This window comes from Cervus elaphus, unplaced genomic scaffold (assembly GCF_910594005.1).
Source record: "Cervus elaphus unplaced genomic scaffold, mCerEla1.1, whole genome shotgun sequence".
In the NCBI taxonomy this organism is placed as follows: Eukaryota; Metazoa; Chordata; class Mammalia; order Artiodactyla; family Cervidae; genus Cervus; species Cervus elaphus.
The window spans coordinates 2,440,475-2,461,793 of NW_025316779.1; positions in this window are offsets into that span (position 1 = coordinate 2,440,475).

A 21,319-nucleotide genomic window follows, 5' to 3' on the forward strand; every position below is an offset into this window, starting at 1 on the left:
CCTCGCAACTAAGCAGGAGTCCTGACGTGGCTGAACAAACACGTGTGTGGAAGGGCCATCCCCGTCTTATCTCGAGAATATACCCCAGGTTCCCGCCGCAACTCGAGAAAAACCATGAGACTTCCCCCTCGCCGCGAGATGAGGCCCGATTCCCCTGCACTGCGTGCAGAGCAATTCTGTGTTGCACATCACACATGAAAGGAGCCTTGATTTCCTTGATGGCACTCCAGAGAAACCCCAAGATAACTGTTTCAAGGCTAGAGGGATCCTGAGGTCACTGTAGCAACACGAAAGAGCTCCGTGGGCCAAAAATCAACTCGAGATGAGAGGTTAGTCCCTGGCTTCGACTCCAGAGGAATACCACCTTACCACAAGCACCTCAAGAGGAGGCTTCTCTCAGCTCTAGGTATGTGAGAGGGACCCTGAGTTTGCGGCCTCAAGTGGAATGGACACCGCGATGCCCTGACTCGAAATAAGGCCGGATATCCCTGCAGTGACTTCAATGCAGGCTCGTCATGCATTTCCCAGGACGAAAGGATGTCTGAATCCCCTGTGGAAAGCACAGAGAAAGACTTAGTTCCCCACCTCATCGCGACCGATAGCGTCACATCCTTTGAAAACTCCAGAGGTACGCGGAGATCAGTGCCTCCAAGGGAGACGATTCCTGACTCCTCGTGAAACTTGATAGGAGTCCCAGGATTCCTGTGGCACTTGGAAAGGGGACACTTGGTCTCCCGCCTCAGCTGGAGAGGCGTCCCAATTGCCCTGCCAAGCCTCGAGGAGAATCCAGAGTTGTCCCTCGCAACTAGGCAGGAGTCCTGACGTCGCTGAACAAACACGTGGGTGGAAGGGCCATCCCCGTCGTAACTCGAGAACATACCTCAGGTTCCCGCCGCAACTCGAGAAAAACCATGAGACTTCCCCCTCGATGCGAGATGAGGCCCGATTCCACTGTACTGCGTGCAGAGCAATTCCGTCTTGCACATCACACATGAAAGGAGCCTTGATTTCCTTGATGGCACTCCAGAGAAACCCCAAGAACACTGTTTCAAGGATAGAGGGATCCTGAGGTCACTGTAGCAACACGAAAGAACTCTGTGGACCAAAAATCAACTCGAAAAGATAGGTTAGTCCCTGGATTCGTCTCCAGAGGAATACCACCTTACCACAAGCACCTCCAGAGGAGGCTTCTCTCAGCTCTAGGTATGTGAGAGGGACCCTGAATTTGCGGCCTCAAGTGGAATGGACACCGCGATGCCCTGACTCGAAATAAGGCTGGATATCCCTGCAGTGACTTCAATGCAGGCTCGTCTTGCATTTCCCAGGACGAAAGGATGTCTGAATCCCCTGTGGATAGCACAGAGAAAGACTTAGTTCCCCACCTCATCGCGACCGATAGCCTCACATCCTTTGAAAACTCCAGAGGTACGCGGAGATCAGTGCCTCCAAAGGAGACGATGCCTGACTCCTCGTGAAACTTGATAGGAGTCCCAGGATTCCTGTGGCACTTGGAAAGGGACACTTGGTCTCCCGCCTCAGCTGGAGAGGCGTCCCAATTGCCCTGCCAAGCCTCGAGGAGAATCCCGAGTTGTGTCTCGCAACTAGGCAAGAGTCCTGACGTGGCTGAACAAACACGTGTGTGGAAGGGCCATCCCCGTCGTAACTCGAGAATATACCCCAGGTTCCCGCCGCAACTCGAGAAAAACCATGAGACTTCCCCCTCGCCGCGAGATGAGGCCCGATTCCCCTGCACTGCGTGCAGAGCAATTCCGTGTTGCACATCACACATGAAAGGAGCCTTGATTTCCTTCATGGCACTCCAGAGAAACCCCAAGAACACCGTTTCAAGGCTAGAGGGATCCTGAGGTCACTGTAGCAACACGAAAGAGCTCCGTGGGCCAAAAATCAACTCGAGATGAGAGGTTAGTCCCTGGCTTCGTCTCCAGAGGAATACCACCTTACCACAAGCACCTCAAGAGGAGGCTTCTCTCAGCTCTAGGTATGTGAGAGGGACCCTGAGTTTGCGGCCTCAAGTGGAATGGACACCGCGATGCCCGGACGCGAAATAAGGCTGGATATCCCTGCAGTGACTTGAATGCAGGCTCGTCTTGCATCTCCCAAGATGAAAGGATGTCTGAATCCCCTGTGGAGACCACAGAGAAAGACCAAGTTCCCCACCTCATCGCGACCGGAGGCCTCACATCCTTTGGAAACTCCAGAGGTACGCGGAGATCAGTGCCTCCAAAGGAGACGATGCCTGACTCCTCGGGAAACTTGATAGGAGTCCCAGGATTCCTGTGGCACGTGGAAAGGGACCCTTGGTCTCCCGCCTCAGCTGGAGAGGCGTCCCAATTGCCTTGCCAAGCCTCGAGGAGAATCCCGAGTTGTGTCTCGCAACTAGGCAAGAGTCCTGACGTGGCTGAACAAACACGTGTGTGGAAGGGCCATCCCCGTCGTAACTCGAGAATATACCCCAGGTTCCCGCCGCAACTCGAGAAAAACCATGAGACTTCCCCCTCGCCGCGAGATGAGGCCCGATTCCCCTGCACTGTGTGCAGAGCAATTCTGTGTTGCACATCACACATGAAAGGAGCCTTGATTTCCTTCATGGCACTCCAGAGAAACCCCAAGAACACTGTTTCAAGGCTAGAGGGATCCTGAGGTCACTGTAGCAACACGAAAGAGCTCCGTGGACCAAAAATCAACTCGAGATGAGAGGTTAGTCCCTGGCTTCGACTCCAGAGGAATACCACCTTACCACAAGCACCTCAAGAGGAGGCTTCTCTCAGCTCTAGGTATGTGAGAGGGACTCTGAGTTTGCGGCCTCAAGTGGAATGGACACCGCGATGCCCTGACTCGAAATAAGGCCGGATATCCCTGCAGTGACTGGAATGCAGGCTCGTCTTGCATCTCCCAAGACGAAAGGGTGTCTGAATCCCCTGTGGAGACCACAGAGAAAGACCTAGTTCCCCACCTCATCGCGACAGGAGGCCTCACATCCTTTGAAAACTCCAGAGGTACGCGGAGATCAGTGCCTCCAAAGGAGACGATGCCTGACTCCTCGTGAAACTTGATAGGAGTCCCAGGATTCTTGTGGCACGTGGAAAGGGACCCTTGGTCTCCCGCCTCAGCTGGAGAGGCGTTCCAATTGCCGTGCCAAGCCTCGAGGAGAATCCCGAGTTGTCCCTCGCAACTAGGCAGGAGTCCTGACGTGGCTGAACAAACACGTGGGTGGAAGGGCCATCCCCGTCGTAACTCGAGAATATACCCCAGGTTCCCGCCGCAACTCGAGAAAAACCATGAGACTTCCCCCTCGATGCGAGATGAGGCCCGATTCCACTGTACTGCGTGCAGAGCAATTCCGTCTTGCACATCACACATGAAAGGAGCCTTGATTTCCTTGATGGCACTCCAGAGAAACCCCAAGAACACTGTTTCAAGTATAGAGGGATCCTGAGGTCACTGTAGCAACACGAAAGAACTCTGTGGACCAAAAATCAACTCGAAAAGAGAGGTTAGTCCCTGGATTCGTCTCCAGAGGAATACCACCTTACCACAAGCACCTCAAGAGGAGGCTTCTCTCAGCTCTAGGTATGTGAGAGGGACCCTGAATTTGCGGCCTCAAGTGGAATGGACACCGCGATGCCCTGACTCGAAATAAGGCTGGATATCCCTGCAGTGACTTCAATGCAGGCTCGTCTTGCATTTCCCAGGACGAAAGGATGTCTGAATCCCCTGTGGATAGCACAGAGAAAGACTTAGTTCCCCACCTCATCGCGACCGATAGCCTCACATCCTTTGAAAACTCCAGAGGTACGCGGAGATCAGTGCCTACAAAGGAGACGATGCCTGACTCCTCGTGAAACTTGATAGGAGTCCCAGGATTCCTGTGGCACTTGGAAAGGGACACTTGGTCTCCCGCCTCAGCTGGAGAGGCGTCCCAATTGCCCTGCCAAGCCTCGAGGAGAATCCAGAGTTGTCCCTCGCAACTAGGCAAGAGTCCTGACGTGGCTGAACAAACACGTGTGTGGAAGGGCCATCCCCGTCGTAACTCGAGAATATACCCCAGGTTCCCGCCGCAACTCGAGAAAAACCATGAGACTTCCCCCTCGCCGCGAGATGAGGCCCGATTCCCCTGCACTGTGTGCAGAGCAATTCTGTGTTGCACATCACACATGAAAGGAGCCTTGATTTCCTTCATGGCACTCCAGAGAAACCCCAAGAACACTGTTTCAAGGCTAGAGGGATCCTGAGGTCACTGTAGCAACACGAAAGAGCTCCGTGGACCAAAAATCAACTCGAGATGAGAGGTTAGTCCCTGGCTTCGACTCCAGAGGAATACCACCTTACCACAAGCACCTCAAGAGGAGGCTTCTCTCAGCTCTAGGTGAGAGGGACCCTGAGTTTGCGGCCTCAAGTGGAATGGACACCGCGATGCCCTGACTCGAACTAAGGCCGGATATCCCTGCAGTGACTTGAATGCAGGCTCGTCTTGCATCTCCCAAGACGAATGGGTGTCTGAATCCCCTGTGGAGACCACAGAGAAAGACCTAGTTCCCCACCTCATCGCGACAGGAGGCCTCAAATCCTTTGAAAACTCCAGAGGTATGCGGAGATCAGTGCCTCCAAAGGAGACGATGCCTGACTCCTCGTGAAACTTGATAGGAGACCCAGGATTCCTGTGGCACGTGGAAAGGGACCCTTGGTCTCCCGTCTCAGCTGGAGAGGCGTCCCAATTGCCCTGCAAAGCCTCGAGGAGAATCCCGAGTTGTCCCTCGCAACTAGGCAGGAGTCCTGACGTCGCGGAAGAAACACGTGTGTGGAAGGGCCATCCCCGTCGTAACTCGAGAATATACCCCAGGTTCCCGCCGCAACTCGAGAAAAACCATGAGACTTCCCCCTCGCCGCGAGATGAGGCCCGATTCCCCTGCACTGCGTGCAGAGCAATTCCGTGTTGCACATCACACATGAAAGGAGCCTTGATTTCCTTGATGGCACTCCAGAGAAACCCCAAGAACACTGTTTCAAGGCTAGAGGGATCCTGAGGTCACTGTAGCAACACGAAAGAGCTCCGTGGGCCAAAAATCAACTCGAGATGAGAGGTTAGTCCCTGGCTTCGACTCCAGAGGAATACCACCTTACCACAAGCACCTCAAGAGGAGGCTTCTCTCAGCTCTAGGTATGTGAGAGGGACCCTCAGTTTGCGGCCTCAAGTGGAATGGACACCGCGATGCCCTGACTCGAAATAAGGCCGGATATCCCTGCAGTGACTGGAATGCAGGCTCGTCTTGCATCTCCCAAGACGAAAGGGTGTCTGAATCCCCTGTGGAGACCACAGAGAAAGACCTAGTTCCCCACCTCATCGCGACAGGAGGCCTCAAATCCTTTGAAAACTCCAGAGGTATGCGGAGATCAGTGCCTCCAAAGGAGACGATGCCTGACTCCTCGTGAAACTTGATAGGAGACCCAGGATTCCTGTGGAACGTGGAAAGGGACCCTTGGTCTCCCGTCTCAGCTGGAGAGGCGTCCCAATTGCCCTGCAAAGCCTCGAGGAGAATCCGAAGTTGTCCCTCGCAACTAGGCAGGAGTCCTGACGTCGCTGAAGAAACACGTGTGTGGAAGGGCCATCCCCGAGGTAACTCGAGAATATACCCCAGGTTCCCGCCGCAACTCGAGAAAAACCATGAGACTGCCCCCTCGATGCGAGATGAGGCCCGATTCCCCTGTACTGCGTGCAGAGCAATTCCGTCTTGCACATCACACATGAAAGGAGCCTTGATTTCCTTGATGGCACTCCAGAGAAACCCCAAGAACACTGTTTCAAGGATAGAGGGATCCTGAGGTCACTGTAGCAACACGAAAGAACTCTGTGGACCAAAAATCAACTCGAAAAGAGAGGTTAGTCCCTGGATTCGTCTCCAGAGGAATACCACCTTACCACAAGCACTTCAAGAGGAGGCTTCTCTCAGCTCTAGGTATGTGAGAGGGACCCTGAGTTTGCGGCCTCAAGTGGAATGGACACCGCGATGCCCTGACTCGAAATAAGGCCGGATATCCCTGCAGTGACTTCAATGCAGGCTCGTCTTGCATCTCTCAGGACGAAAGGATGTCTGAATCCCCTGTGGAAAGCACAGAAAAAGACTTAGTTCCCCACCTCATCGCGACCGATAGCCTCACATCCTTTGAAAACTCCAGAGGTACGCGGAGATCAGTGCCTCCAAAGGAGACGATGCCTGACTCCTCGTGAAACTTGATAGGAGTCCCAGGATTCCTGTGGCACTTGGAAAGGGACACTTGGTCTCCCGCCTGAGCTGGAGAGGCGTCCCAATTGCCCTGCCAAGCCTCGAGGAGAATCCAGAGTTGTCCCTCGCAACTAGGCAGGAGTCCTGACGTCGCTGAAGAAACACGTGGGTGGAAGGGCCATCCCCGTCGTAACTCGAGAATATACCCCAGGTTCCCGCCGCAACTCGAGAAAAACCATGAGACTTCCCCCTCGCCGCGAGATGAGGCCTGATTCCCCTGCAATGCGTGCAGAGCGATTCCGTGTTGCACATCACACATGAAAGGAGCCTTGATTTCCTTGATGGCACTCCAGAGAAACCCCAAGAACACTGTTTCAAGGCTAGAGGGATCCTGAGGTCACTGTAGCAACACGAAAGAGCTCCGTGGGCCAAAAATCAACTCGAGATGAGAGGTTAGTCCCTGGCTTCGACTCCAGAGGAATACCACCTTACCACAAGCACCTCAAGAGGAGGCTTCACTCAGCTCTAGGTATGTGAGAGGGACCCTGAGTTTACGGCCTCAAGTGGAATGGACACCGCGATGCCCTGACGCGAAATAAGGCCGGATATCCCTGCAGTGACTTGAATGCAGGCTCGTCTTGCATCTCCCAAGATGAAAGGATGTCTGAATCCCCTGTGGAGACCACAGAGAAAGACCTAGTTCCCCACCTCATCGCGACCGGAGGCCTCACATCCTTTGAAAACTCCAGAGGTACGCGGAGATCAGTGCCTACAAAGGAGACGATGCCTGACTCCTCGTGAAACTTGATAGGAGTCCCAGGATTCTTGTGGCACGTGGAAAGGGACCCTTGGTCTCCCGCCTCAGCTGGAGAGGCGTTCCAATTGCCGTGCCAAGCCTCGAGGAGAATCCCGAGTTGTCCCGCGCAACTAGGCAGGAGTCCTGACGTGGCTGAACCAACACGTGGGTGGAAGGGCCATCCCAGTCGTAACTCGAGAATATACCCCAGGTTCCCACCGCAACTCGAGAAAAACCATGAGACTGCCCCCTCGATGCGAGATGAGGCCCGATTCCCCTGTACTGCGTGCAGAGCAATTCCGTGTTGCACATCACACATGAAAGGAGCCTTGATTTCCTTGATGGCACTCCAGAGAAACCCCAAGAACACTGTTTCAAGGATAGAGGGATCCTGAGGTCACTGTAGCAACACGAAAGAACTCTGTGGACCAAAAATCAACTCGAAAAGAGAGGTTAGTCCCTGGATTCGTCTCCAGAGGAATACCACCTTACCACAAGCACCTCAAGAGGAGGCTTCTCTCAGCTCTAGGTATGTGAGAGGGACCCTGAGTTTGCGGCCTCAAGTGGAATGGACACCGCGATGCCCTGACTCGAAATAAGGCCGGATATCCCTGCAGTGACTTCAATGCAGGCTCGTCTTGAATCTCCCAGGACGAAAGGATGTCTGAATCCCCTGTGGAAAGCACAGAAAAAGACTTAGTTCCCCACCTCATCGCGACTGATAGCCTCACATCCTTTGAAAACTCCAGAGGTACGCGGAGATCAGTGCCTCCAAAGGAGACGATGCCTGACTCCTCGTGAAACTTGATAGGAGTCCCAGGATTCCTGTGGCACTTGGAAAGGGACACTTGGTCTCCCGCCTGAGCTGGAGAGGCGTCCCAATTGCCCTGCCAAGCCTCGAGGAGAATCCAGAGTTGTCCCTCGCAACTAGGCAGGAGTCCTGACGTCGCTGAAGAAACACGTGGGTGGAAGGGCCATCCCCGTCGTAACTCGAGAATATACCCCAGGTTCCCACCGCAACTCGAGAAAAACCATGAGACTTCCACCTCGCCGCGAGATGAGGCCTGATTCCCCTGCACTGCGTGCAGAGCAATTCCGTGTTGCACATCACACATGAAAGGAGCCTTGATTTCCTTGATGGCACTCCAGAGAAACCCCAAGAACACTGTTTCAAGGCTAGAGGGATCCTGAGGTCACTGTAGCAACACGAAAGAGCTCCGTGGGCCAAAAATCAACTTGAGATGAGAGGTTAGTCCCTGGCTTCGACTCCAGAGGAATACCACCTTACCACAAGCACCTCAAGAGGAGGCTTCTCTCAGCTCTAGGTATGTGAGAGGGACCCTGAGTTTGCGGCCTCAAGTGGAATGGACACCGCGGTGCCCTGACGCGAAATAAGGCTGGATATCCCTGCAGTGACTTGAATGCAGGCTCGTCTTGCATCTCCCAAGATGAAAGGATGTCTGAATCCCCTGTGGAGACCACAGAGAAAGACCTAGTTCCCCACCTCATCGCGACCGGAGGCCTCACATCCTTTGAAAACTCCAGAGGTACGCGGAGATCAGTGCCTCCAAAGGAGACGATGCCTGACTCCTCGTGAAACTTGATAGGAGTCCCAGGATTCCTGTGGCACGTGGAAAGGGACCCTTAGTCTCCCGCCTCAGCTGGAGAGGCGTCCCAATTGCCTTGCCATGCCTCGAGGAGAATCCCGAGTTGTGTCTCGCAACTAGGCAAGAGTCCTGACATGGCTGAACAAACACGTGTGTGGAAGGGCCATCCCCGTCGTAACTCGAGAATATACCCCAGGTTCCCGCCGCAACTCGAGAAAAACCATGAGACTTCCCCCTCGCCGCGAGATGAGGCCCGATTCCCCTGCACTGCGTGCAGAGCAATTCTGTGTTGCACATCACACATGAAAGGAGCCTTGATTTCCTTGATGGCACTCCAGAGAAACCCCAAGAACACTGTTTCAAGGCTAGAGGGATCCTGAGGTCCCTGTAGCAACACGAAAGAGCTCCGTGGACCAAAAATCAACTCGAGATGAGAGGTTAGTCCCTGGCTTCGACTCCAGAGGAATACCACCTTACCACAAGCACCTCAAGAGGAGGCTTCTCTCAGCTCTAGGTATGTGAGAGGGACCCTGAGTTTTCGGCCTCAAGTGGAATGGACACCGCGATGCCCTGACTCGAAATAAGGCTGGATATCCCTGCAGTGACTGGAATGCAGGCTCGTCTTGCATCTCCCAAGACGAAAGGGTGTCTGAATCCCCTGTGGAGACCACAGAGAAAGACCTAGTTCCCCACCTCATCGCGACAGGAGGCCTCAAATCCTTTGAAAACTCCAGAGGTATGCGGAGATCAGTGCCTCCAAAGGAGACGATGCCTGACTCCTCGTGAAACTTGATAGGAGACCCAGGATTCCTGTGGCACGTGGAAAGGGACCCTTGGTCTCCCGTCTCAGCTGGAGAGGCGTCCCAATTGCCCTGCAAAGCCTCGAGGAGAATCCCGAGTTGTCCCTCGCAACAAAGCAGGAGTCCTGACATGGCTGAACAAACACGTGTGTGGAAGGGCCATCCCCGTCTTATCTCGAGAATATACCCCAGGTTCCCGCCGCAACTCGAGAAAAACCATGAGACTTCCCCCTCGCCGCGAGATGAGGCCCGATTCCCCTGCACTGCGTGCAGAGCAATTCTGTGTTGCACATCAGACATGAAAGGAGCCTTGATTTCCTTGATGGCACTCCAGAGAAACCCCAAGAACACTGTTTCAAGGCTAGAGGGATCCTGAGGTCACTGTAGCAACACGAAAGAGCTCCGTGGGCCAAAAATCAACTCGAGATGAGAGGTTAGTCCCTGGCTTCGACTCCAGAGGAATACCACCTTACCACAAGCACCTCAAGAGGAGGCTTCTCTCAGCTCTAGGTATGTGAGAGGGACCCTGAGTTTGCAGCCTCAAGTGGAATGGACACCGCGATGCCCTGACTCGAAATAAGGCCGGATATCCCTGCAGTGACTTCAATGCAGGCTCGTCATGCATTTCCCAGGACGAAAGGATGTCTGAATCCCCTGTGGAAAGCACAGAGAAAGACTTAGTTCCCCACCTCATCGCGACCGATAGCGTCACATCCTTTGAAAACTCCAGAGGTACGCGGAGATCAGTGCCTCCAAGGGAGACGATGCCTGACTCCTCGTGAAACTTGATAGGAGTCCCAGGATTCCTGTGGCACTTGGAAAGGGACACTTGGTCTCCCGCCTCAGCTGGAGAGGCGTCCCAATTGCCCTGCCAAGCCTCGAGGAGAATCCAGAGTTGTCCCTCGCAACTAGGCAGGAGTCCTGACGTCGCTGAACAAACACGTGGGTGGAAGGGCCATCCCCGTCGTAACTCGAGAACATACCTCAGGTTCCCGCCGCAACTCGAGAAAAACCATGAGACTTCCCCCTCGATGCGAGATGAGGCCCGATTCCACTGTACTGCGTGCAGAGCAATTCCGTCTTGCACATCACACATGAAAGGAGCCTTGATTTCCTTGATGGCACTCCAGAGAAACCCCAAGAACACTGTTTCAAGGATAGAGGGATCCTGAGGTCACTGTAGCAACACGAAAGAACTCTGTGGACCAAAAATCAACTCGAAAAGAGAGGTTAGTCCCTGGATTCGTCTCCAGAGGAATACCACCTTACCACAAGCACCTCAAGAGGAGGCTTCTCTCAGCTCTAGGTATGTGAGAGGGACCCTGAATTTGCGGCCTCAAGTGGAATGGACACCGCGATGCCCTGAATCGAAATAAGGCTGGATATCCCTGCAGTGACTTCAATGCAGGCTCGTCTTGCATTTCCCAGGACGAAAGGATGTCTGAATCCCCTGTGGATAGCACAGAGAAAGACTTAGTTCCCCACCTCATCGCGACCGATAGCCTCACATCCTTTGAAAACTCCAGAGGTACGCGGAGATCAGTGCCTCCAAAGGAGACGATGCCTGACTCCTCGTGAAACTTGATAGGAGTCCCAGGATTCCTGTGGCACTTGGAAAGGGACACTTGGTCTCCCGCCTCAGCTGGAGAGGCGTCCCAATTGCCCTGCCAAGCCTCGAGGAGAATCCCGAGTTGTGTCTCGCAACTAGGCAAGAGTCCTGACGTGGCTGAACAAACACGTGTGTGGAAGGGCCATCCCCGTCGTAACTCGAGAATATACCCCAGGTTCCCGCCGCAACTCGAGAAAAACCATGAGACTTCCCCCTCGCCGCGAGATGAGGCCCGATTCCCCTGCACTGCGTGCAGAGCAATTCCGTGTTGCACATCACACATGAAAGGAGCCTTGATTTCCTTGATGGCACTCCAGAGAAACCCCAAGAACACTGTTTCAAGGCTAGAGGGATCCTGAGGTCACTGTAGCAACACGAAAGAGCTCCGTGGGCCAAAAATCAACTCGAGATGAGAGGTTAGTCCCTGGCTTCGTCTCCAGAGGAATACCACCTTACCACAAGCACCTCAAGAGGAGGCTTCTCTCAGCTCTAGGTATGTGAGAGGGACCCTGAGTTTGCGGCCTCAAGTGGAATGGACACCGCGATGCCCGGACGCGAAATAAGGCTGGATATCCCTGCAGTGACTTGAATGCAGGCTCGTCTTGCATCTCCCAAGATGAAAGGATGTCTGAATCCCCTGTGGAGACCACAGAGAAAGACCAAGTTCCCCACCTCATCGCGACCGGAGGCCTCACATCCTTTGGAAACTCCAGAGGTACGCGGAGATCAGTGCCTCCAAAGGAGACGATGCCTGACTCCTCGTGAAACTTGATAGGAGTCCCAGGATTCCTGTGGCACGTGGAAAGGGACCCTTGGTCTCCCGCCTCAGCTGGAGAGGCGTCCCAATTGCCTTGCCAAGCCTCGAGGAGAATCCCGAGTTGTGTCTCGCAACTAGGCAAGAGTCCTGACGTGGCTGAACAAACACGTGTGTGGAAGGGCCATCCCCGTCGTAACTCGAGAATATACCCCAGGTTCCCGCCGCAACTCGAGAAAAACCATGAGACTTCCCCCTCGCCGCGAGATGAGGCCCGATTCCCCTGCACTGTGTGCAGAGCAATTCTGTGTTGCACATCACACATGAAAGGAGCCTTGATTTCCTTCATGGCACTCCAGAGAAACCCCAAGAACACTGTTTCAAGGCTAGAGGGATCCTGAGGTCACTGTAGCAACACGAAAGAGCTCCGTGGACCAAAAATCAACTCGAGATGAGAGGTTAGTCCCTGGCTTCGACTCCAGAGGAATACCACCTTACCACAAGCACCTCAAGAGGAGGCTTCTCTCAGCTCTAGGTATGTGAGAGGGACTCTGAGTTTGCGGCCTCAAGTGGAATGGACACCGCGATGCCCTGACTCGAAATAAGGCCGGATATCCCTGCAGTGACTGGAATGCAGGCTCGTCTTGCATCTCCCAAGACGAAAGGGTGTCTGAATCCCCTGTGGAGACCACAGAGAAAGACCTAGTTCCCCACCTCATCGCGACAGGAGGCCTCACATCCTTTGAAAACTCCAGAGGTACGCGGAGATCAGTGCCTCCAAAGGAGACGATGCCTGACTCCTCGTGAAACTTGATAGGAGTCCCAGGATTCTTGTGGCACGTGGAAAGGGACCCTTGGTCTCCCGCCTCAGCTGGAGAGGCGTTCCAATTGCCGTGCCAAGCCTCGAGGAGAATCCCGAGTTGTCCCTCGCAACTAGGCAGGAGTCCTGACGTGGCTGAACAAACACGTGGGTGGAAGGGCCATCCCCGTCGTAACTCGAGAATATACCCCAGGTTCCCGCCGCAACTCGAGAAAAACCATGAGACTTCCCCCTCGATGCGAGATGAGGCCCGATTCCACTGTACTGCGTGCAGAGCAATTCCGTCTTGCACATCACACATGAAAGGAGCCTTGATTTCCTTGATGGCACTCCAGAGAAACCCCAAGAACACTGTTTCAAGTATAGAGGGATCCTGAGGTCACTGTAGCAACACGAAAGAACTCTGTGGACCAAAAATCAACTCGAAAAGAGAGGTTAGTCCCTGGATTCGTCTCCAGAGGAATACCACCTTACCACAAGCACCTCAAGAGGAGGCTTCTCTCAGCTCTAGGTATGTGAGAGGGACCCTGAATTTGCGGCCTCAAGTGGAATGGACACCGCGATGCCCTGACTCGAAATAAGGCTGGATATCCCTGCAGTGACTTCAATGCAGGCTCGTCTTGCATTTCCCAGGACGAAAGGATGTCTGAATCCCCTGTGGATAGCACAGAGAAAGACTTAGTTCCCCACCTCATCGCGACCGATAGCCTCACATCCTTTGAAAACTCCAGAGGTACGCGGAGATCAGTGCCTACAAAGGAGACGATGCCTGACTCCTCGTGAAACTTGATAGGAGTCCCAGGATTCCTGTGGCACTTGGAAAGGGACACTTGGTCTCCCGCCTCAGCTGGAGAGGCGTCCCAATTGCCCTGCCAAGCCTCGAGGAGAATCCAGAGTTGTCCCTCGCAACTAGGCAAGAGTCCTGACGTGGCTGAACAAACACGTGTGTGGAAGGGCCATCCCCGTCGTAACTCGAGAATATACCCCAGGTTCCCGCCGCAACTCGAGAAAAACCATGAGACTTCCCCCTCGCCGCGAGATGAGGCCCGATTCCCCTGCACTGTGTGCAGAGCAATTCTGTGTTGCACATCACACATGAAAGGAGCCTTGATTTCCTTCATGGCACTCCAGAGAAACCCCAAGAACACTGTTTCAAGGCTAGAGGGATCCTGAGGTCACTGTAGCAACACGAAAGAGCTCCGTGGACCAAAAATCAACTCGAGATGAGAGGTTAGTCCCTGGCTTCGACTCCAGAGGAATACCACCTTACCACAAGCACCTCAAGAGGAGGCTTCTCTCAGCTCTAGGTGAGAGGGACCCTGAGTTTGCGGCCTCAAGTGGAATGGACACCGCGATGCCCTGACTCGAACTAAGGCCGGATATCCCTGCAGTGACTTGAATGCAGGCTCGTCTTGCATCTCCCAAGACGAAAGGGTGTCTGAATCCCCTGTGGAGACCACAGAGAAAGACCTAGTTCCCCACCTCATCGCGACAGGAGGCCTCAAATCCTTTGAAAACTCCAGAGGTATGCGGAGATCAGTGCCTCCAAAGGAGACGATGCCTGACTCCTCGTGAAACTTGATAGGAGACCCAGGATTCCTGTGGCACGTGGAAAGGGACCCTTGGTCTCCCGTCTCAGCTGGAGAGGCGTCCCAATTGCCCTGCAAAGCCTCGAGGAGAATCCCGAGTTGTCCCTCGCAACTAGGCAGGAGTCCTGACGTCGCGGAAGAAACACGTGTGTGGAAGGGCCATCCCCGTCGTAACTCGAGAATATACCCCAGGTTCCCGCCGCAACTCGAGAAAAACCATGAGACTTCCCCCTCGCCGCGAGATGAGGCCCGATTCCCCTGCACTGCGTGCAGAGCAATTCCGTGTTGCACATCACACATGAAAGGAGCCTTGATTTCCTTGATGGCACTCCAGAGAAACCCCAAGAACACTGTTTCAAGGCTAGAGGGATCCTGAGGTCACTGTAGCAACACGAAAGAGCTCCGTGGGCCAAAAATCAACTCGAGATGAGAGGTTAGTCCCTGGCTTCGACTCCAGAGGAATACCACCTTACCACAAGCACCTCAAGAGGAGGCTTCTCTCAGCTCTAGGTATGTGAGAGGGACCCTCAGTTTGCGGCCTCAAGTGGAATGGACACCGCGATGCCCTGACTCGAAATAAGGCCGGATATCCCTGCAGTGACTGGAATGCAGGCTCGTCTTGCATCTCCCAAGACGAAAGGGTGTCTGAATCCCCTGTGGAGACCACAGAGAAAGACCTAGTTCCCCACCTCATCGCGACAGGAGGCCTCAAATCCTTTGAAAACTCCAGAGGTATGCGGAGATCAGTGCCTCCAAAGGAGACGATGCCTGACTCCTCGTGAAACTTGATAGGAGACCCAGGATTCCTGTGGAACGTGGAAAGGGACCCTTGGTCTCCCGTCTCAGCTGGAGAGGCGTCCCAATTGCCCTGCAAAGCCTCGAGGAGAATCCGAAGTTGTCCCTCGCAACTAGGCAGGAGTCCTGACGTCGCTGAAGAAACACGTGTGTGGAAGGGCCATCCCCGAGGTAACTCGAGAATATACCCCAGGTTCCCGCCGCAACTCGAGAAAAACCATGAGACTGCCCCCTCGATGCGAGATGAGGCCCGATTCCCCTGTACTGCGTGCAGAGCAATTCCGTGTTGCACATCACACATGAAAGGAGCCTTGATTTCCTTGATGGCACTCCAGAGAAACCCCAAGAACACTGTTTCAAGGATAGAGGGATCCTGAGGTCACTGTAGCAACACGAAAGAACTCTGTGGACCAAAAATCAACTCGAAAAGAGAGGTTAGTCCCTGGATTCGTCTCCAGAGGAATACCACCTTACCACAAGCACTTCAAGAGGAGGCTTCTCTCAGCTCTAGGTATGTGAGAGGGACCCTGAGTTTGCGGCCTCAAGTGGAATGGACACCGCGATGCCCTGACTCGAAATAAGGCCGGATATCCCTGCAGTGACTTCAATGCAGGCTCGTCTTGCATCTCTCAGGACGAAAGGATGTCTGAATCCCCTGTGGAAAGCACAGAAAAAGACTTAGTTCCCCACCTCATCGCGACCGATAGCCTCACATCCTTTGAAAACTCCAGAGGTACGCGGAGATCAGTGCCTCCAAAGGAGACGATGCCTGACTCCTCGTGAAACTTGATAGGAGTCCCAGGATTCCTGTGGCACTTGGAAAGGGACACTTGGTCTCCCGCCTGAGCTGGAGAGGCGTCCCAATTGCCCTGCCAAGCCTCGAGGAGAATCCAGAGTTGTCCCTCGCAACTAGGCAGGAGTCCTGACGTCGCTGAAGAAACACGTGGGTGGAAGGGCCATCCCCGTCGTAACTCGAGAATATACCCCAGGTTCCCGCCGCAACTCGAGAAAAACCATGAGACTTCCCCCTCGCCGCGAGATGAGGCCCGATTCCCCTGCAATGCGTGCAGAGCGATTCCGTGTTGCACATCACACATGAAAGGAGCCTTGATTTCCTTGATGGCACTCCAGAGAAACCCCAAGAACACTGTTTCAAGGCTAGAGGGATCCTGAGGTCACTGTAGCAACACGAAAGAGCTCCGTGGGCCAAAAATCAACTCGAGATGAGAGGTTAGTCCCTGGCTTCGACTCCAGAGGAATACCACCTTACCACAAGCACCTCAAGAGGAGGCTTCACTCAGCTCTAGGTATGTGAGAGGGACCCTGAGTTTACGGCCTCAAGTGGAATGGACACCGCGATGCCCTGACGCGAAATAAGGCCGGATATCCCTGCAGTGACTTGAATGCAGGCTCGTCTTGCATCTCCCAAGATGAAAGGATGTCTGAATCCCCTGTGGAGACCACAGAGAAAGACCTAGTTCCCCACCTCATCGCGACCGGAGGCCTCACATCCTTTGAAAACTCCAGAGGTACGCGGAGATCAGTGCCTACAAAGGAGACGATGCCTGACTCCTCGTGAAACTTGATAGGAGTCCCAGGATTCTTTTGGCACGTGGAAAGGGACCCTTGGTCTCCCGCCTCAGCTGGAGAGGCGTTCCAATTGCCGTGCCAAGCCTCGAGGAGAATCCCGAGTTGTCCCGCGCAACTAGGCAGGAGTCCTGACGTGGCTGAACCAACACGTGTGTGGAAGGGCCATCCCAGTCGTAACTCGAGAATATACCCCAGGTTCCCACCGCAACTCGAGAAAAACCATGAGACTGCCCCCTCGATGCGAGATGAGGCCCGATTCCCCTGTACTGCGTGCAGAGCAATTCCGTGTTGCACATCACACATGAAAGGAGCCTTGATTTCCTTGATGGCACTCCAGAGAAACCCCAAGAACACTGTTTCAAGGATAGAGGGATCCTGAGGTCACTGTAGCAACACGAAAGAACTCTGTGGACCAAAAATCAACTCGAAAAGAGAGGTTAGTCCCTGGATTCGTCTCCAGAGGAATACCACCTTACCACAAGCACCTCAAGAGGAGGCTTCTCTCAGCTCTAGGTATGTGAGAGGGACCCTGAGTTTGCGGCCTCAAGTGGAATGGACACCGCGATGCCCTGACTCGAAATAAGGCCGGATATCCCTGCAGTGACTTCAATGCAGGCTCGTCTTGAATCTCCCAGGACGAAAGGATGTCTGAATCCCCTGTGGAAAGCACAGAAAAAGACTTAGTTCCCCACCTCATCGCGACTGATAGCCTCACATCCTTTGAAAACTCCAGAGGTACGCGGAGATCAGTGCCTCCAAAGGAGACGATGCCTGACTCCTCGTGAAACTTGATAGGAGTCCCAGGATTCCTGTGGCACTTGGAAAGGGACACTTGGTCTCCCGCCTGAGCTGGAGAGGCGTCCCAATTGCCCTGCCAAGCCTCGAGGAGAATCCAGAGTTGTCCCTCGCAACTAGGCAGGAGTCCTGACGTCGCTGAAGAAACACGTGGGTGGAAGGGCCATCCCCGTCGTAACTCGAGAATATACCCCAGGTTCCCGCCGCAACTCGAGAAAAACCATGAGACTTCCCCCTCGCCGCGAGATGAGGCCCGATTCCCCTGCAATGCGTGCAGAGCGATTCCGTGTTGCACATCACACATGAAAGGAGCCTTGATTTCCTTGATGGCACTCCAGAGAAACCCCAAGAACACTGTTTCAAGGCTAGAGGGATCCTGAGGTCACTGTAGCAACACGAAAGAGCTCCGTGGGCCAAAAATCAACTCGAGATGAGAGGTTAGTCCCTGGCTTCGACTCCAGAGGAATACCACCTTACCACAAGCACCTCAAGAGGAGGCTTCACTCAGCTCTAGGTATGTGAGAGGGACCCTGAGTTTACGGCCTCAAGTGGAATGAACACCGCGATGCCCTGACGCGAAATAAGGCCGGATATCCCTGCAGTGACTTCAATGCAGGCTCGTCTTGCATCTCCCAAGATGAAAGGATGTCTGAATCCCCTGTGGAGACCACAGAGAAAGACCTAGTTCCCCACCTCATCGCGACCGGAGGCCTCACATCCTTTGAAAACTCCAGAGGTACGCGGAGATCAGTGCCTCCAAAGGAGACGATGCCGGACTCCTCGTGAAACTTGATAGGAGTCCCAGGATTCTTGTGGCACGTGGAAAGGGACCCTTGGTCTCCCGCCTCAGCTGGAGAGGCGTTCCAATTGCCGTGCCAAGCCTCGAGGAGAATCCCGAGTTGTCCCGCGCAACTAGGCAGGAGTCCTGACGTGGCTGAACAAACACGTGGGTGGAAGGGCCATCCCCGTCGTAACTCGAGAATATACCCCAGGTTCCCGCCGCAACTCGAGAAAAATCATGAGACTTCCCCCTCGATGCGAGATGAGGCCCGATTCCACTGTACTGCGTGCAGAGCAATTCCGTCTTGCACATCACACATGAAAGGAGCCTTGATTTCCTTGATGGCACTCCAGAGAAACCCCAAGAACACTGTTTCAAGGCTAGAGGGATCCTGAGGTCACTGTAGCAACACGAAAGAACTCTGTGGACCAAAAATCAACTCGAAAAGAGAGGTTAGTCCCTGGATTCGTCTCCAGAGGAATACCACCTTACCACAAGCACCTCAAGAGGAGGCTTCTCTCAGCTCTAGGTATGTGAGAGGGACCCTGAATTTGCGGCCTCAAGTGGAATGGACACCGCGATGCCCTGACTCGAAATAAGGCTGGATATCCCTGCAGTGACTTCAATGCAGGCTCGTCTTGCATCTCCCAGGACGAAAGGATGTCTGAATCCCCTGTGGATAGCACAGAGAAAGACTTAGTTCCCCACCTCATCGCGACCGATAGCCTCACATCCTTTGAAAACTCCAGAGGTACGCGGAGATCAGTGCCTCCAAAGGAGACGATGCCTGACTCCTCGTGAAACTTGATAGGAGTCCCAGGATTCCTGTGGCACTTGGAAAGGGACACTTGATCTCCCGCCTCAGCTGGAGAGGCGTCCCAATTGCCCTGCCAAGCCTCGAGGAGAATCCAGAGTTGTCCCTCGCAACTAGGCAAGAGTCCTGACGTGGCTGAACAAACACGTGTGTGGAAGGGCCATCCCCGTCGTAACTCGAGAATATACCCCAGGTTCCCGCCGCAACTCGAGAAAAACCATGAGACTTCCCCCTCGCCGCGAGATGAGGCCCGATTCCCCTGCACTGTGTGCAGAGCAATTCCGTGTTGCACATCACACATGAAAGGAGCCTTGATTTCCTTCATGGCACTCCAGAGAAACCCCAAGAACACTGTTTCAAGGCTAGAGGGATCCTGAGGTCACTGTAGCAACACGAAAGAGCTCCGTGGACCAAAAATCAACTCGAGATGAGATGTTAGTCCCTGGCTTCGACTCCAGAGGAATACCACCTTACCACAAGCACCTCAAGAGGAGGCTTCTCTCAGCTCTAGGTATGTGAGAGGGACCCTGAGTTTGCGGCCTCAAGTGAAATGGACACCGCGATGCCCTGACTCGAAATAAGGCCGGGTATCCCTGCAGTGACTGGAATGCAGGCTCGTCTTGCATCTCCCAAGACGAAAGGGTGTCTGAATCCCCTGTGGAGACCACAGAGAAAGACCTAGTTCCCCACCTCATCGCGACAGGAGGCCTCAAATCCTTTGAAAACTCCAGAGGTATGCGGAGATCAGTGCCTCCAAAGGAGACGATGCCTGACTCCTCGTGAAACTTGATAGGAGACCCAGGATTCCTGTGGCACGTGGAAAGGGACCCTTGGTCTCCCGTCTCAGCTGGAGAGGCGTCCCAATTGCCCTGCAAAGCCTCGAGGAGAATCCCGAGTTGTTCCTCGCAACTAGGCAGGAGTCCTGACGTCGCTGAAGAAACACGTGTGTGGAAGGGCCATCCCCGTCGTAACTCGAGAATATACCCCAGGTTCCCGCCGCAACTCGAGAAAAACCATGAGACTTCCCCCTCGCCGCGAGATGAGGCCCGATTCCCCTGCACTGCGTGCAGAGCAATTCCGTGTTGCACATCACACATGAAAGGAGCCTTGATTTCCTTGATGGCACTCCAGAGAAACCCCAAGAACACTGTTTCAAGGCTAGAGGGATCCTGAGGTCACTGTAGCAACACGAAAGAGCTCCGTGGACCAAGAATCAACACGAGATGAGAGGTTAGTCCCTGGCTTCGACTCCTGAGGAATACCACCTTACTACAAGCACCTCAAGAGGAGGCTTCTCTCAGCTCTAGGTATGTGAGAGGGATCCTGAGTTTGCGGCCTCAAGTGGAATGGACACCGCGATGCCCTGACTCGAAATAAGGCCGGATATCCCTGCAGTGACTTGAATGCAGGCTCGTCTTGCATCTCCCAAGAAGAAAGGATGTCTGAATCCCCTGTGGAGACCACAGAGAAACACCTAATTCCCCACCTCATCGCGACCGGAGGCCTCACATCCTTTGAAAACTCCAGAGGTACGCGGAGATCAGTGCCTCCAATGGAGACGATGCCTGACTCCTCGTGAAACTTGATAGGAGTCCCAGGATTCTTGTGGCACGTGGAAAGGGACCCTTGGTCTCCCGCCTCAGATGGAGAGGCGTTCCAATTGCCCTGCCAAGCCTCGAGGAGAATCCAGAGTTGTCCTTCGCAACTCGGCAGGAGTCCTGACGTGGCTGAACCAACACGTGGGTGGAAGGGCCATCCCAGTCGTAACTCGAGAATATACCCCAGGTTCCCGCCGCAACTCGAGAAAAACAATGAGACTTCCCCCTCCATGCGAGATGAGGCCCGATTCCCCTGTACTGCGTGCAGAGCAATTCCGTCTTGCACATCACACATGAAAGGAGCCTTGATTTCCTTGATGGCACTCCAGAGAAACCCCAAGAACACTGTTTCAAGGATAGAGGGATCCTGAGGTCACTGTAGCAACACGAAAGAACTCTGTGGACCAAAAATCAACTCGAAAAGAGAGGTTAGTCCCTGGATTCGTCTCCAGAGGAATACCACCTTACCACAAGCACCTCAAGAGGAGGCTTCTCTCAGCTCTAGGTATGTGAGAGGGACCCTGAGTTTGCGGCCTCAAGTGGAATGGACACCGCGATGCCCTGACTCGAAATAAGGCCGGATATCCCTGCAGTGACTTCAATGCAGGCTCGTCTTGCATCTCCCAGGACGAAAGGATGTCTGAATCCCCTGTGGAAAGCACAGAGAAAGACTTAGTTCCCCACCTCATCTCGACCGATAGCCTCACATCCTTTGAAAACTCCAGAGGT